The sequence below is a fragment of the Sphaerodactylus townsendi genome, linkage group LG01 (assembly GCF_021028975.2).
Source record: "Sphaerodactylus townsendi isolate TG3544 linkage group LG01, MPM_Stown_v2.3, whole genome shotgun sequence".
NCBI classification, from domain to species: Eukaryota; Metazoa; Chordata; class Lepidosauria; order Squamata; family Sphaerodactylidae; genus Sphaerodactylus; species Sphaerodactylus townsendi.
In genome coordinates, this window is record NC_059425.1 from 25,258,856 (window position 1) to 25,275,530 (window position 16,675).

At 47.9% G+C, this 16,675-nt stretch overlaps 1 protein-coding gene across 1 annotated transcript in view; it reads right to left on the minus strand.

The window, feature by feature from the left end:
- NRXN2 (neurexin 2) overlaps positions 1 to 16,675 on the minus strand; it is a 444,661-nt gene that overhangs the window by 321,944 nt on the left and 106,042 nt on the right.

The window sequence follows — 16,675 nt, forward strand, 5'->3', positions numbered from 1 at the left end:
TAGGGAAAGACCAGACTTGTATGTGCACACACCACAGGATCACATTGTTGTATTCTACGCTACAATCTTCAGTCACTATTCTACGCTACAATCTGCAGTTCCACCTTCCATCTCCACCCATGGCCCAGGAGTCACAATTGAGACAGATCCATCTTCCATTTTGTCATAAGGATGAACTGGAACACGAAGAAGGTTTTCCCCAACTGAAACGCAGGCGGAGAGTTTCTCCTCAACAGCACCAAACCTGGTCACCTGAGCCCGGCCTTTGGGCAATCAAGAAGGGAAGAGACAAATATATATGTGTTCAGGCAGGTTACTAAACATAGTGGTGGCCTAGCCGCTTGTGAGGACTTCTTTGCACGAGTGGAGTTAAAGACTGTTAATAATAATACCCTGACTGCAAGGACCCACCCTTTCTTCCACCCACAAGCATGCTATTCAGTGAGCCGCAGAGTACCAAAGCCAGCAGGCATTTACCTTGTCTGTGGAAAAGGGGGAAAAAACCTCCTCAATTGTTAGGGCTTTTGTTACTAAGCAGAGTTTCACCCACAGAGCTGCGTGCCATTCATATTTCTCCACTGCAAAGTGGCAAAATCAGTGGTAGGATTCAAATAATTTTAACAACCAGTTCCAGAAGGACTCAGTGGTGGGATTACAACCATTCTCTGAACTAGACAAAAAAAACTAGCTACCCGTTCTACTGAGCAGGTGCAAATAGGCTGAATCCCACCACTGGGCAAAATCCAGACTTTCTGGTCGTGGGATTTTTAGCTGTGGTCCAAACATACAACTGACCCTGCAATGTGTTTTAGGTGAAGAGGGCCCTCCTAAGAACACACTCATTCCACTGGGCACATGGAAAAGAGCTAGATTCTATGTATATGCCCAGAGAAAGAGAGAGAGAGAGAGAGAGAGAGATCTTTTGGGGAATGTTTTCAGGTGAGGGATCTGTGCTGACCAGCGTGCAAATCTTGCAAAGCAGAATGGGGGGCCCACAGCCCAAGAGGCAGGGGCTTTATCCTTGGGACAGGCCAAACCAACAGGGCAGAGGGCAGAGGGCTGGCCACACACCCCTTTCTCTGCTGCTTCAGTATGAGGACAGGAGTAGAGTGAGGGGGCATTGCTATTCCTTCCGTTCCACTCCTCTGCCACCATTCATCACTACATCAGCTACAGACCCTGCGCTGGCAGCTGTTTCCGACAAGCACACAATTTCATGTAAATTAGGAGTTCTCACTCTACCCCCTCCCCTTAAAAACACACACACACACACACACACATCCAACCAACTCCCTGCCAATCAATCTGCCAAGCATCCTCCACCCCAAAGTGGCTGCGTTCCTTTACCACTCTCAGACTCTCCCTATGCCAATATATACAGAGCTGCAAAGAGTCTGACGCACACACAACAGGAACGCAGAACAGACTGCCGTGAGGAAACAGAATCACACACGGGCTGGGATTTTTAGCTCAGGGCCCCGCTCATTCCCTGCCCGTCCTCTAAGAGAGGGGTAGTCTTTTCTACTTCCATGATCGCTGTTTTACCCTAGAATCATAGACTCATAGAATCATAGAGTTGGAAGAGACCACAAGGGCCATCAAGTCCAACCCCCTGCCATGCAGGAACACACAATCAAAAACCCCTGGAAGCTTCACATCACCGGCAACATTGCATTTTATCGTCTGTTGAGAATCTGCGTTTCCTGTCCACATGGATTTGTCAAAGGGGATTGTGCATTACGGACGGTGCTTTGAACAAAATTAGGAAGAGGGCTACTTGATCGTGCCCGCAGGAGGCGTCAAAAGCCACCCATCTGTAATGCACTCCCTCCTTACTCGTTCCTTCTCTAACCTGCCTGGTGAACAGAAACATCTACAGTCCATTTTCCAAGTATTAAGTGCAGAGATTAAAAGCTGCCAAGTCAGTAAAAAGGGAGAGAGAAAAAAAAGGATTACAATGGCCTGGTTTTTACTAGACTGAGAGAGGTTGGACAGGTCAGCCGAGGGCAAAAAGGTCTTGCAAGAGGCCAGGTTCACGCAGGTACTGCTGAAAGAGATGCCAAGGGAAGGTCTGACAGGGATGGGAAGGTGTGTCCAGGGGGATGTGTCATTAACGCTGGGAGGGATGGAGGGGTTTGCAAGATCATTTCTAAGAAACGTTTTATTCTGATTGGAGGACAAACCAGCGCCCCAGCTGCTCACACTGGCTGCAATGGCCCCGTAATTGTACTTGACAGCAAATAAATCTCGACAAACCAACTCTGGGGAAAAAATGGGACAAGGGAACATGGGAAACCAACAGGTTGGGTCAGATACCATCGGGACTGAATCTGATAAAAGGGAGTACGCCGAGAATTACAACTGCAGGAGGAAGAAGAAATCATATATTTCGTCCGTAGCTTGCTAGGAACCTACCCTCCTCTCTTTAAGGTCCTGGCTCCGCTTCCTGGCTTGGAAGCAAGTAGCTCTACAGCCAGTTGTCTGGGGACCGGCAGAGGTTTTTGGGTGATAAGAACATTCAGTACAAGGTAAGAAGTACTATTTCGAAACATCTTAAAAGCCTTGACATTCTGGAGAGCTTTTCTGGGCCAAGGCTCAGCAGTAAAACATCAGCTTAGCGTGCAGGAGGTCGCGGGTTCAACCCCCATAACCTCCCATGAAAAGGATCCGGCAGCAGTTGCTGCAAAAGACCTTTGCCTGAGACTCTAGGGAGCTGCCACACCTGACAGGAGACCCTGGCGGGGCTCAGCACGAGGTGCCTTCTTTGTGTGTTCGCTGCGTCCGCTCAATGGGGCGGTCAGAACCCCAGACGGGATCATCTGTGCTCAGCTGGACAACGCCCCTTCTCTTCCGAAAGCCAAAACTGGGCCCGGGAGTCCTGATTCCCACCCTCTCCAACCCATTACGGTAATCCCCTCAAAGCTGTGACAGGAGCCCTGACATTCCCTCCCCAGCCAAAGGATTCAGGAGTTCAGGTGGGTTCGCACACCAACACTTCCCTCCCCTTAATGAGAGGCTCATCCCAAGTCAGCACCCTAGATCAGAAAGGAATGAAAGTGAGGCTTATAATTCAGTGCCCCTAATCCCAAAGCCTACAAGTGGTAATGGGAAGATAACTATGGTAAGTATTTTTTTAAGGGTGTTGATTTTTAGAGAGAGTTGTGGAGTCAGAAACTGGCTCAATAGCTGGGGTGCTGTGGGGTTTCCGGGCTGCAAGGCCGTGTTCCAGTAGCATTTTCTCCTGACGTTTCGCCTGCATCTATGGCTGGCATCTTCAGAGGATCTGATGGTAGTAAAGAAAGTGGTTGTGCCTTGATTTACTACCACTAATGGTATCTTGCTTTGCTACCATCAGATCCTCTGAAGATGCCAGCCACAGATGCAGGCAAAACGTCAGGAGAAAATGCTACTGGAACTAGGCCATACAGCCTGGAAACCACACAACACCCGAGTGATTCCGGCCGTGAAAGCCTGTGACAATACATGGCTCAATATCCTTCCCTTAACAGCCAACCAGCCCTTACAATCTAGGAAGGCGGGGCAGGGTGGGGTGGGAGGGTGGGAACCAGTGTGGCAAATAGCCTCGAATGACTTCAGCAAGTGAGCCAACTCACACAGCAGTTCTCATCCACCCTCTCACATTCATAGCCGACGTGAAAGGGTGGCATGGGGGCAGGGCATCAATTATTGCAGCCAGACTGATGCCTCAGGTTCCAAAGGCCCGGCCTTTTCTACAGACAGCAAGCGCTGCTAAGATACTCAGCCTTTCCCAGCTGCCACCACCAAACTAGAGGCACAACCGGAATGGCTGGAAGAACTTTTGTGAGGAAAAGGAAAGCAAGCATGCCTGGAGGGGTCTGGAAGCTTGTGGGGATGCTGACCTGACCCATCTTGCCAGGCGCCAGAGCTGCACGGAGGAGGAAAAGGAGGCTGGGCGCATTAGGATGCTGCTCTCTCCTCCCGTTGCCATGGAGACCACTCCAATGATCCCTCAGGCATGACGGTGGCAGCCATATTGTTCTGACTGCTGCAGCCCTCCCCCTCCCATTAACAAACTAGATTTGTTTCTGGGTAGAATAGGAGGGGTGGTCATGTAGCAGGGGGGAATTCAAGGGGATGCTCTCAGAGCCAACTAGCCTGGGAGGGAGAGGTAGGGAAAGACCCCTATCCTTTTTTTGTTTTCTCTCTCTCCCATATATATGGTACTCCCTCTGCTAATGTGATACACCCTGTCCCATAGCCCCCACAACCTTCCGCTGTTTCAGCCCCCCCCCCTTTTCTCTGTCTCTCACAGGCACAATTTTGACCAATACTCAAAAGCGCACATTTTCTCTCCCGCCCCCCCCTCCCCAACCCCAAAATCCAATCTGCATAGTGTAGTGGAAAGAATAAATCCCAAAGGAGATGCTGAGAAGTCTATCATTCCTCAAGGCAGGGAACAGAGACGAAGCAGAAGACTCAGGCAGCTAAAGCCCATTTTTCAGCAGAGAGGCCCGAGAACACTGCATTACACACATATGTTCCCATTGCGCCATTTCAGCAAAGTGCTTCACAACTGCGCACAACACAACACACCCACCACACAATCCTGGGTCAAGACCTGCCTCACACACTGTTGTATCGCTCTCAAGCACATGTATTCCTTGACTACCACAAACTCCCACCCTGCACACACACCCACACACTCCTGCATTAACAAAGCCCACCGGTTCATTTCCCACTGTTTCCAAGTGCTGAACACACCCACCTGCCAAATCTCTGTACAGCTGCACATTATCGGCGCACTTTTGGGCTGCCACAAACACTACAGCCACATGTGTGCATGCTAGAGACAAACACGCATCTCCTCTTGCTGCACACTCAACAACTGTGCATTACAAGAATGTGCGTTCACACACAGGTGCTTCCATATCCAAGGTCCTGAACTCTCACTTTGGAGTGGGACAGACCAGAAGCCGGGAGCTGGTACAGAGTTGCACGGTGGTAGAGCTTCCTCCTGAGGGGGTGGAGCTTCTCCCACCAGCAGCCAAATCTTGAGTGGGCTGAATACCCACGGGTAACAGAGCCTCGCTGATTCATATTGCATTGGTAAGGATGACTGTACCCCCACCATTCTGCAATCTGATTGGGAATCATAGGTAGAGATTTTGAGCTAAAGAGTATAATTTCTTGATGGGATCAGGATAGCATGGTGGTTAAGAGCGGCGGATTCTAATGTAGTGAACCGGGTTTGTTTCCCTACTCCTCCACATGAGCGGTGGATCCTAATCTGGTGAACTGGGTTGTTTTCCCCGCTCCTCCACAAGAAGCCTACTGGATGACCTTGGGCCAGTCACAGTTCTCTTAGAACTCTCTCGGCCTCACCTACCTCACAAGGTGTCCGTTGTGGGAAGGGAAGGTGATTGTAAGCCACTTTGAGAGTCCTTAAAGGTAGAGAAAAGGGGTATAAAAACAACTCTTAGGCCCCTTCCGCACATGCAAAATAATGCGTTTTCAAACCACTTTCACAACTGTTTGCAAATGGATTTTGCCATTCCGCACAGCTTCAAAGAGCACTGAAAGCAGTTTGAAAGTGCATTATTCTGAATGTGCGGAATGAGCCTCTGTTCCACTGCTCGGGTAACACCAGTTTTGACACAGATCTAAGCTCTCTTGAGCACAACAGCCGTGGTGGTGAGGGTTGGGGAGCTGTACACTACATATCCAAACCTCTATCTACTCACCTGTGGATCACTTTTTCAGGGTTGAGTGACCCTCAAAACACAATCACCATAAAAACAGGTAGAAAAGTGGGCAGGGGGTGTTATGCAAGTACAAAATTTTGAGAAACTCTACCATGAGAAAACCCTGCAAACCACTCCAGCCAGGGCTCCACTTGCTGGCATTGCCAAAGTGAATAATGAATGTGCCCATCAGCAGCTGGCCGGGCACAGGGTGGCCATAATAACACACCCTGCCTTATCTGAGCATGTCGTCTTAATGACAGGGCTCTTAATCAGGACATAGCTGCTGCTCAGGTGATTAATAACGGAGCTGGCACCGGACACATGTAAATCACGTCCCAGGGAGATTTGCAAAAACACTTGCCCATTGGCTGCAGCGCGATTGCTTATCTGCATATCGCTGACCCATTGGCTGCGATGCACAATGTTTCATTTGCATACAACAGTTCATTACCGAAGAGGGTGACTATCAGAAGAGGAAGAGCTTGTGAAGGAAGGGGGATTTATATTTCCAGACTCAGTATCAAGCATATTTATGGAATAATCGTACATCTCATCTCCAAATAGCTTAGGATGGCTACTAAGCTCTACACAGGTTTAATCAGGAGATATGCTGGTGTAGCCTGAAATGCCAGCATATCTGGAGGTACATGAGTGCCAAACTGGGCTGATGAAAGTCCATTGCTCTCATGGTAGTATTACAGACCAAGTTAGATTTAATTGATTTCCGGGGTGTCTCTGGCCCTGAGCATGCCCCTGAGACTGGCACCATTGTATGCCCTTAAAATCCTGGCATCTCTCAATAAGATACCATAGGCAGGGGGTGGGGGAATGTCCAGCGCCACCTACAAGCACCGACATAGCTGAAGATACCAACTAAATCCGAAAAATATTCACAGCCCTTCAACGCACAACATAAACCCCCGCCAGGGCACCCATTGCTCAGATGACAGGGTTTGGGGTTATATCTCTACGGCTTCATGTTCGGCACACTTAGAACACACACCTGGAGGGGGGGGGGGGATTTGCTGGTAAAAGAACCTCTACAGCCAAGGGAGAAATGTTAGCACAAACAGCCAAGGGAGAAGATCAAGACTGTTGTTGCTTAGGTGTAATGAGGCTCTGTTCAGAACTTTTACAGGCATGCCATCTCAGGACACACAGAGCAAAAAAGAGATGTTATCACTCCAGCTGGGTGGTGAAAGAATTCACCATACACAGCTAACCAAGGGAGGGAGAATCTGACCACTGAACTGCAACTCCTGAACTGTTTCCCCCTGCCTCAACATGTCTACTTTGCTTACTGCCTCCCACAAGAGGTGCTACCAGCAAATATAAATATTGCAGGGGATGGGTGGGGGAGAGGGATGCTGGCATTACTGCATATTTCCATGCAGGTATAACCAGGTATACAGCATATGCCCATGCAGGTACAACCATGCTTCTGCAAGAAGGGGGATGCAGGAAGCACATCTACAACCTCTGCTCTAATCTGTGTTACTGTTGCCCTAATGCTTATGATGCCCATTATGTTGCAGGATCACAGCCCCACGGAGACACTCCTCTAGGCAATGCAGACCCAGTTCCAGTGCTGTTCCCTATAAGGGATTGGTCAGGGTTGGTTCGGTGGTAACACTATATTCCTCAGGATGGGAGATCCTCCCAAGATGGAATGGAGAGCTGTGGACTAAGTACATAAGAACATAAGAACAAGCCAGCTGGATCAGACCAAAGTCCATCTAGTCCAGCTCTCTGCTACTCGCAGTGGCCCACCAGGTGCCTTTGGGAGATCACATGTAGGATGTGAACGCAATGGCTTTCTGCGGCTGTTGCTCCCGATCACCTGGTCTGTTAAGGCATTTGCAATCTCAGATCAAAGAGGATCAAGATTGGTAGCCATAAATGGACTTCTCCTCCATAAATCTGTCCAAGCCCCTTTTAAAGCTGTAAAGGTTTGTGGCCATCACCACCTCCTGTGGAAGCATATTCCAAACACCAATCACACGTTGCGTGAAGAAGTGTTTCCTTTTATTAGTCCTAATTCTTCCCCCCAGCATTTTCAATGAATGCCCCCTGGTTCTAGTATTGTGAGAAAGAGAGAAAAATGTCTCTCTGTCAACATTTTCTACCCCATGCATAATTTTTATAGACTTCCCAATCCCTTATAGCCCCCCCCTCAGCCGCCTCAGCCTCTCCAAACTAAAGGAGTGCGCGTCCCCAAAGCGGCTGCAGCCTCTCCTCCTTAGGGAAGGTGCTCCAGTCCCTCAATCATCCTTGTTGCCTCCTTCTTCTGTGTCACTCTTTTTTTCTATCTTCCCCTCAATATCGCTTTTTTTGAGATGCGGCAACTGGCAGAACTGGACACAGTACTCCAAGTGCGGTCGCACCACTGCTTCTATATAAGGGCATGACAATCTTTTGCAGTTTTATTCTCAATTCCTCTTTCTAATGATCCCCAGCTTGGAGTATACCTTTTACACAGCTGCTATGCATTGAGTTAACTTTCCCATGGAACTGCCCATCAACTAAGACGCATCTAAACCTTCCTCCTCCTCCCTGGTCTGTAGGACTGGTAGCACTGACCCCTCGTGGCGCTGTATGTGAAGTTTGGATTTTTTGCCCCTATGTGCATCAATACTTTGCATTTTGCTACATTGAAGCTGCATTTTTTTTTTTGCCATTTCTGAGCCCATCATCTGAATTCTGCTTATCAAAGGTCGGCTTGGAGCTCTTCGCAATCGCTTTGTGGTTCTCCACCAATCCCTACATAATTTGGTATCATCTGCAAACTTGGCCCACCGCTACGCCAGCACTTCTACTTCCAGGTCATTATATGAATAGGTTAAAGAGCACTGGTCCCAAAGCGCATCCTCTTAAGGACACCACTCCCAACATCTCTCCATTGTGAGAACTTCCCCATTTTACACCCACTCTTTGTTTCCTGTTTCTCAACCAGTTTTTTAATCCATGGGAGGATCTTCCCCCTCTTATTCCTTCATTGCGCAGTTTTCCTCAACAGTCTCTGGTGAGGAACTTCTCGTCAAAAAAACCTTTTGAAAATCAAGTAGACAATGTCCACCGGTTCACTCCCTGTCCACATGCCCTGTTTACACCTTCAAAGAACTCTAGTAAGTTTGTAGAAGACAGAGTTGTGCTCTCTGCAAAAGCCATGCTGACTCTTTCTCAGCAGGTCTTGCTTTTCTACATGTTTTATAATTTTTATCTTTAATGATAGATTCTACTAATTTTAATACTTACAGGGAACAGATGTCAAATCCGACTGGCCTGTAATTTCCTCGGGTCCCCCCTAGATCCTTTCTTAAAGATTGGTGTGACATTGGCAAACATCTTCCAGTCTTCTGAGGGATGGAGCCTGATTTCATGGATAAGTTGCATATTAAAGTGAGAAGATCAGCCAATTTCATGCTTCTGAGGCTCTTCTTAAAGAACTCTTTTGAGTGAATGCAATCCTGGGGCCAGGGGATTTGGTAACATTTAGTTTATCAATGGCTGCCGCTGGTGAACTTCTTTCCCTTAATCTCACCACTATCTTCGCTAGTTCCTCGGATTCGGCCTCCCTAAGAAGCTTGGTTCAAGGTGCAGGAATGTTCCTCACCTCCTCTTGGATTTGAAGACAGATGCAAAGAATTCATTCAAAGCTTCTCTGCAATCTCCCTGCCATCTTTTAGCTTTACACCTTTTGTTGATTTCCTTCATCATCTAACGGGCTCTACCTGGCTTCTCTTGCTGGCTTCCGCAGCTTTTGATGTACTTGAAGAACTGTTTGTTTGCTGGTCTTGATGTTCATAGCCATGCGTTCTCCATAATCCTTTTTGCCTCCCCTTACAGCTAACTTGCTTCTCTTTTTTGCTTTTTTACACCATTTTGTGTTCCCTCTCATATTCTTCATCAGCCAAACTGGACTTCCATTTTCTAAAAGACATTTTCTTTTTTCTGATAATTTCCTCAACCTCTCTTGTTAACCATGGTGGCTTTCTTTTGGACTGGGTGCTGCCTTTTTTCTAACCTATGGAACCACGGTATTCCAGCTGAGCTTTTTATTACTGTGTTTCTTTTTAAAATAACCTCCAAGCATCCTGGATAGTTTTACGACTCTCTTGATTTTTCCCTTTCAGCTTCCTGCGCTTTACTCATCCCCCCCTCATCTTTGAGAAATTTCCCTTTCTGAAGGCTGCATCGTAACTACATTAGTAGCGTTGCCCACTTGTTCGCATGCTGAGATACTGAATCTGACAGCATTGTGGTCGCTGTTCCCTATCGGCTCAACAACACTGACTTCCTGCACCAGGTCCTGGGTCCCACATAGAATTAGATCTAGGATCACCTCTCCCCTGGTTGGTTCCACAACCATCTGCTCTAAGCCACAGTCATTTAGCATATCCAGGAATGCTCTCTCCTTACTATGACCTGAACATGCATTTTTCCAGACTGTGGACCATTGAGACCCGCTTGCTTTTGGCAGGCAGCAATCCAAATCCATGTCTCCTGTTTGCCACACTGGTGCCTTTCCCCAGGAAATTATGTGGGGTGGGAGGCTGACAGATATGCCTTGTGGGTTCTCTGGTTACTGCCCCAGTGGCTGGATTTCCCTGGACTGGCAAAAGGGTGTTCTGCCCAAGCCCCTCCCTACAACATCTGCCCTCTTGTGCAGAAAGGGTCCTGGGTATTTAATCAGTGTTGTCTTGGCAATGTGAGCTATGGGACAAAGTCAGTGCTGCAGCTAGAGTGGCCATGTTGCCTTCCCTGCACATGCATCTGTCAAAAACATCTGGGACATTTTTCTGATTAGGAGGCAGGAGTGTCCAGGACTTGGATCATGATGGAAAGTGCTGCCAAGCTGCAGCCAACATACGGAACTCTGTGGGGTTATCAAGAGAAGAGAAGAAAAGAGAGAGACGTTTTGGATTTATATCCCACTTTTCTCAGCCATACAGTGTCTCAAAGCGGTTCACAAACTCCTTCCCTCCCCCTCCCTACAACAGACATTGTGTGAGGTAGGTGGGGCTAAGATAGTTCTGTGAGAACAGCCCAAGGTCACCCAGCAGGTTTCTTGTAGAGGAGCGAGGAAACAAATCCAGTTCACCAGATAAGAGTCCATCGCTCATGTGGAGGAAAAAGGAATCATACCTGGTTAATAGAGGCGGTTTTTCTTTGCCTGCCTCTGTGAAACAACCTTGGACTTCCTCCATGGTCTCCCACCCAAGTACTAACCAAGGCTGTCCCTCCTAAGCTTCCAGGATCTGATGAGATCAACCTAGCCTAGGTCAGGGCAGGTTGGGACATTACAGTCTAGAAAAAAAGATGGCTAAGGGGTGACATGAAAGAGATTTATAAAATGATGCATGGGGTGGGGAAAATGGAGACACAGAGAGAGCTTTTCTCGCTTCGTTCGTTATAATAGGGACCCAATTAAATTGTTGGGAAATAGGCTCAGGACTGATGAAAGGAAATGCTTCTTTTACTCAATTGGACTGTGGAATTCACTGCCAGTATAAGGAGTCATTGCTATGGGCATACATGGCTTTAAAAGAGCTGGTATATACCAGGGCTGGAAGTAAGCAGCAAGGAAAGGCCTCACCCTCTATGCTCTGTTTGTTTGCCCCTCCAGGGCAAGTGAGTGGCCACCACATGAAACAGGATGCTGAACTAGATGGACCACTGGTCTGATCCAGAAGGCTTGACTTATGTTATTAAATTCTAAAAGGGAACATAGCTGTAGGCATGGATTGAAGCCCAGGTCTGCAGAGCTTCCCATTCCAAAACTCTTTCCAGCCATGCCATGGTGCTCCTTCCAGTGGGAGATTCGGTGTTCTCTTGATTCCTTCTCATGTTGTGTCCCACATATAGCCCACGGTGTCCCACGGTGTTCTCTTGATTCCTTCTCTTGTTGTGTCCCACATATAGCCCACGGTGTTCTCTTGATTCCTTCTCTTGTTGTGTCCCACATATAGCCCACGGTGTCCCACGGTATTCTCTTGATTCCTTCTCTTGGTCTGTCCCACATGTAGCCCACAGTGTCCCACGGTGTTCTCTTGATTCCTTCTCTTGGTCTGTCCCACATATAGCCCACGGTGTTCTCTTGATTCCTTCTCTTGGTCTGTCCCACATATAGCCCACGGTGTCCCACGGTGTTCTCTTGATTCCTTCTCTTGGTGTGTCCCACATATAGCCAGACAACGACAGACAACCGATCTGCACTGATGGGGCCATGCCCCATCAGTACAGATCGGTTGTCTGTCGTTGTCTGGCTGCCATAGGGCAGGGGCATGGTATAATGAGCCAGCCCCTGGGTACTTACCAGGATACAGAGGACTCTGAGGCAGAACCTGGCAACACGGTGCAGCCAGAGTTGGCTGCTCCTGAGGAAGACCAGGCAGCAGAGCCAACTCCCAGCCCTTCCCTGCCTGATGACGTGCAGGAGGAGGAGCTTGCAGATCCTCCTAGGGAACCCAGTAATGAGTCAGCTGTGCACAGGAGGCAGAAGCAGAGGTAGCTGCTGCAGAAGCAAAGGAGGAGTGCTCGTATTGCAGCAAGATATGGGAAGATAGAAGTGTCTGCATCTGATGATTAACTCCTTGCAGAATCCCAACCCCTTGGACAAGGCTCTCTATATAAACCTCGCTGTGAGCTTGCTTCTGCCTGGGTGCAACCAGTGTGTTACCTGTCGCCATCATGCGCCTGGTTCATCACTGATCCCTAACCTGGTTATTGGTTCTCCTGTACCACGACCTGTGGACTGTTATCTGACTAACTTTGACTTGACCCACTGGACTGTTATCAGACTGCGCTTTTGCCTGTTGCCCGTTTGGCCCTGCAAGGCCAGACTTGACCAAGCCCTGCTTGCCAACCGCACACATTGGCAGAATACTACTCTGAGACTAGAGGCCTGAAATAGCATTGCTATGGATTTCATAGCAACTGCTATGCTCTCTGCACCTCTCAGTGGTGTAAAGCGATGTCAAGTCACACCCAATTTCTGGCGACTCCATAGGGTTTCCATGGCAAGAGATGAATAGAGATAGCCAATGTCTACCTTTATACAATGTCCTTGGGCTTTCTTGGTTGTCTCCCATCCAAATACTAACCACAACTGACCCTGCTTAGCTTCTGACATCTAATGAGATCAGGCTAGCCTGCGCCACCCAGGTCAGGGCTTTGTACCTTTGGTATTTGTGTGTGAATGTTCTGGACACATATTTCTACTCCGCAGAGTGGGCAAAGGATACCACAGTTGACAATGCGCCAGCATCGGGGGAGGGTGTAAAGACTGGGCTGCAATTCTATTAAAAGTTCTGTAGACCATGTTTCCGTGTGGCTTGAAAGTGGTTTCCCACATGACAGTTCATGTATTAAAACCATAATCCAAAGCGACAACACCGGCAAGGGAATAACCTATCACAGCCATTTAACCAAAAGCTTTCTGCTTTCTGAAAAGCAGCCCTTACATCCTTTGGCAGCCCATCCCACAGGGATGGGGCTGCCTCAGTGAAATCCCTTGTTCGATCTGCTGTAGATCCACTCTCCCACACTGAATGGACAGGTAAATAAATTCTGCTGAGAGGAGCAGAGTGCTCTTATGGGCTCTGGATTAAATTAACGTAAGGGAGGAAAACAAACACCTTCTGTTTCTCGGCTCGCAACTCACTAGCTTGGCATAACGTCCTCAAGGCACCCCATGAATGCAAACTGTAAAAAAGTTGTTAGCCCCACAATATACCTGGTCACCATCAAGTCAGACCTTTTCCATTCCTTCTGGCTGTTCCGTTCCTTTGGAAATAATGGCCACTTAACAGCCTCACGCTCACAAACACAATTAGAAGATTCAGTTCCCTCTTATGCACCGAATGAAAGATTTGTTTGCAGTGCATATCTGCAAACGTGTCGACGTGAACATTTTTTTACCCCTCTACGCTGAATAAGTTTGTGATAACAAAAGACTGTTCGGCAGGCTTAAAGGGGGAAATGGTGATAAACCCTGCAGCAAATCAATGGGTTGGATCCACAATAAACTGGCACTTCCTGGTACAGCCCCGCTCATGTTAACCTTCACGTTCCCCTGAACCTCAGCAACATCATTTCATGTAGATCAAGGGCTTCTGAGCCAGCCCTGGGGGACTCTAATCGAGAGAACTGGATTTGATTCCCCTCTTCTCCATATAAACAGGGGACTCTAATGTGGAAAACCAGGTTTGATTCCCCTCTCCTCAACATGAGCAGTGAATTCTAATCTGGAGAATTGGGTTTGATTCTCTGTTCCTCCAAATGAGCGATGCACTTTTATCTGGACAGCCAGGTTTGATTCCCCATTTCTCCCAAATGACCAGTGCACTTTAATCTGGAGAGCCAGGTTTGATTCCCCACTCCTCCACATGAGCAGTGAATTCTAATCTGGAGAATTGGGTTTGATTCTCTGTTCCTCCAAATGAGCGATGCACTTTAATCCAGAGTGCCAGGTTTGATTCCCCATTTCTCCAAATGACCGGCGCACTTTAATCTGGAGAGCCAGGTTTGATTCCCCACTCCTCCACCTGAGCAGTGCACTCTAATCTGGAGAAACAGATTTGATTCCGCGCTCCACCACACGAAGCCTGCTGGATGACTTTGGGGTAGTCACAGTTCTCTCAGAATTCTCTCAGCCCCTCCCTCTGTACAGGTCACCTGTCATGGCAGGGGGAAGGGAAGGTGATTGCAAACTGCTTTGAATGTCCTTACAGTAGAGAAAAATGGGGTTTAAGAACCAACTCTTCTTCAGCAGGAGAAGGAAGGAAAAAAATGTTTCATTCTCCCACTGGAAAATTTATACTGGATCCAGCCTAACCTCTCCTCATCACTAGCTGGGCCTTTGTAATACACAGAGCAGCAGCAGCAAAAACAAACAAAACAAAAACCACCCCGCACGTTAGAAAAATGGCAAAGGGGTAACTGCTTTAGTCTTTCGTAACAAGAAATAATCAAACAATCTAGTGACACTTTGAAGACTAATGATATTTATTTCCACATGTGCTTTTGTAAGGTCACAGCCCATTCCATCAAGAAGATATCTACCTAATAAAATGGGCTGTGACCACATATTGAAATAAATATAATTAGTCTTTTAAGGTGCTTCTACAGTTTTGACTTTTTTTTTTCTTATAGTGGAAACGCCAGAGATTAATTTGAGGCAAGGCATGCACTCCAAACACGTGGAACAGCTCCTGATGAGCTAAAATCCCAGCTCACGTAAACTCCCGTAAGTTTAAAGCTATGCCAAAGGAGAGCAGCATTTCTAACCAGCGTGGTGTAGTGGAGCCAGTGTGGTGTAGTGGTTAAGAGAAGGTGGATTCTAATCTGGAGAACCAGGTTTGATTCCCCCACTCCTCCACCTGAGTGGCAGAGGCTTATCTGGTGAACTAGATGTGTTTCCGCACTCCTACATTCCTGCTGGGTGACCTTGGGCTAGTCACAGTTCTTCAGAACTCTCTCAGCCCCAACTACCTCACAAGGTGTCTGTTGTGGGGAGAGGAAAGGAAAGGAACTTGTAAGCCACCTTGAGTCTCCTTACAGGAGAGAAAGGTGGGGTATAAATCCAAACTCCTCTTCTCTTCTTCTTCTAACCTACCTGACTCTTTGATACACAAAGATTAGGCAAGCTTCTCTGCTCCCTGTATCAGTGCAAGCAAGTTTCCAAGCGCTCTCATCTGAGCATCAGGGCTCTGACACTCACAGCACTGAGGCACAGGCCAGTTCATCCCCGGGGAACCACAGCAACATCTGCTGCACACTCTTCAGGGTACGGGGAAAGAATTAGAATAGGAGCACCAATTCCATAGGCACCAGCCCAAAGTCAGCCAGCTCACTGAGCATGGTCCAATTTTAGACAATCAAGGTGGATGTGAATTCAAGTGAAACATTAAAAAAATTAGGGAAAGAAAGAAAAAAAGATTTTGGATTCTAGAGGATTGTTCCATTATACCCACCAATACATTTTTCTCCCCACCCCCATTTTTTTTTATTTTGCTTAACACCCATCCTGACAAAGCGTTCTGGGAACTCAAAAGGTCATTAATATCTAGTGGTTTCAGCTAGCTAGACCTTTTAAAAAAGTTAATTTTTATTTGCTGTCAAGTCACCTCTCACTTATGGCCAGAGGTGGGATCCAGCAGGTTCTCACAGGTCCCTGAGAGTAGGTTACTAATTATTTGTGTGTGCCGAGAGGGGGTTACTAATTGGTGATTTTGCCACGTGATTTTTGCCTTAGTTACGCCCCTCCTCTCAGCAGTAGCGCGCAGAACTTGAAGCAGTCTAGCAGGAGGTGCACCGTCCGTGCGTGGCAGCCTGCGCCTGCGTACATTCATTTCCCGCCCAAGGACTGGCGCAGCAGTTGCATCCTTGCCACAGCCCCGCCCAGGAATGCCCCACCCCGGAATGCCCGGCCACGCCCCCATCGTGCCCCGCCCAGCCCCATTGGCGCTACGCCACTGTTTGAATCCCACCACCATGGGAACCTGTTACTAAAAATTTTTGATCCCACCACTGCTTATGGCACCCCCTGGTGGGGCTTTCAAGACAAGAGACGTTCAGAGGTGGTTTGCCATTGCCTTCCTCTGGGTCACAACTCTGGTATTCTGTGGAAGTCTCCGTACCCAGGATCAACCCTGCTTAGATTCTGAGATCTGACGAGATCAGGCTAAAGTTGATGTCCATTGTTCATGAACTCCACCCAAACACAGGATTTACATTCACCAATACTACTGCTGCTGCAGGGCATGAAAATGTGAATCACTTCCTGGACTGATAAGCCCCAACCGCAATCCAGTACTATCAACCACATCTTTGCACGACAAGTTCCACCCAAACACTTACTGATTGGTTCCCCACCCTGGGACATGGACAATATATACCCCAAACATTCCCTTCATTCTCAACACAGCGTGTAACAGGCTTCCCTCTGT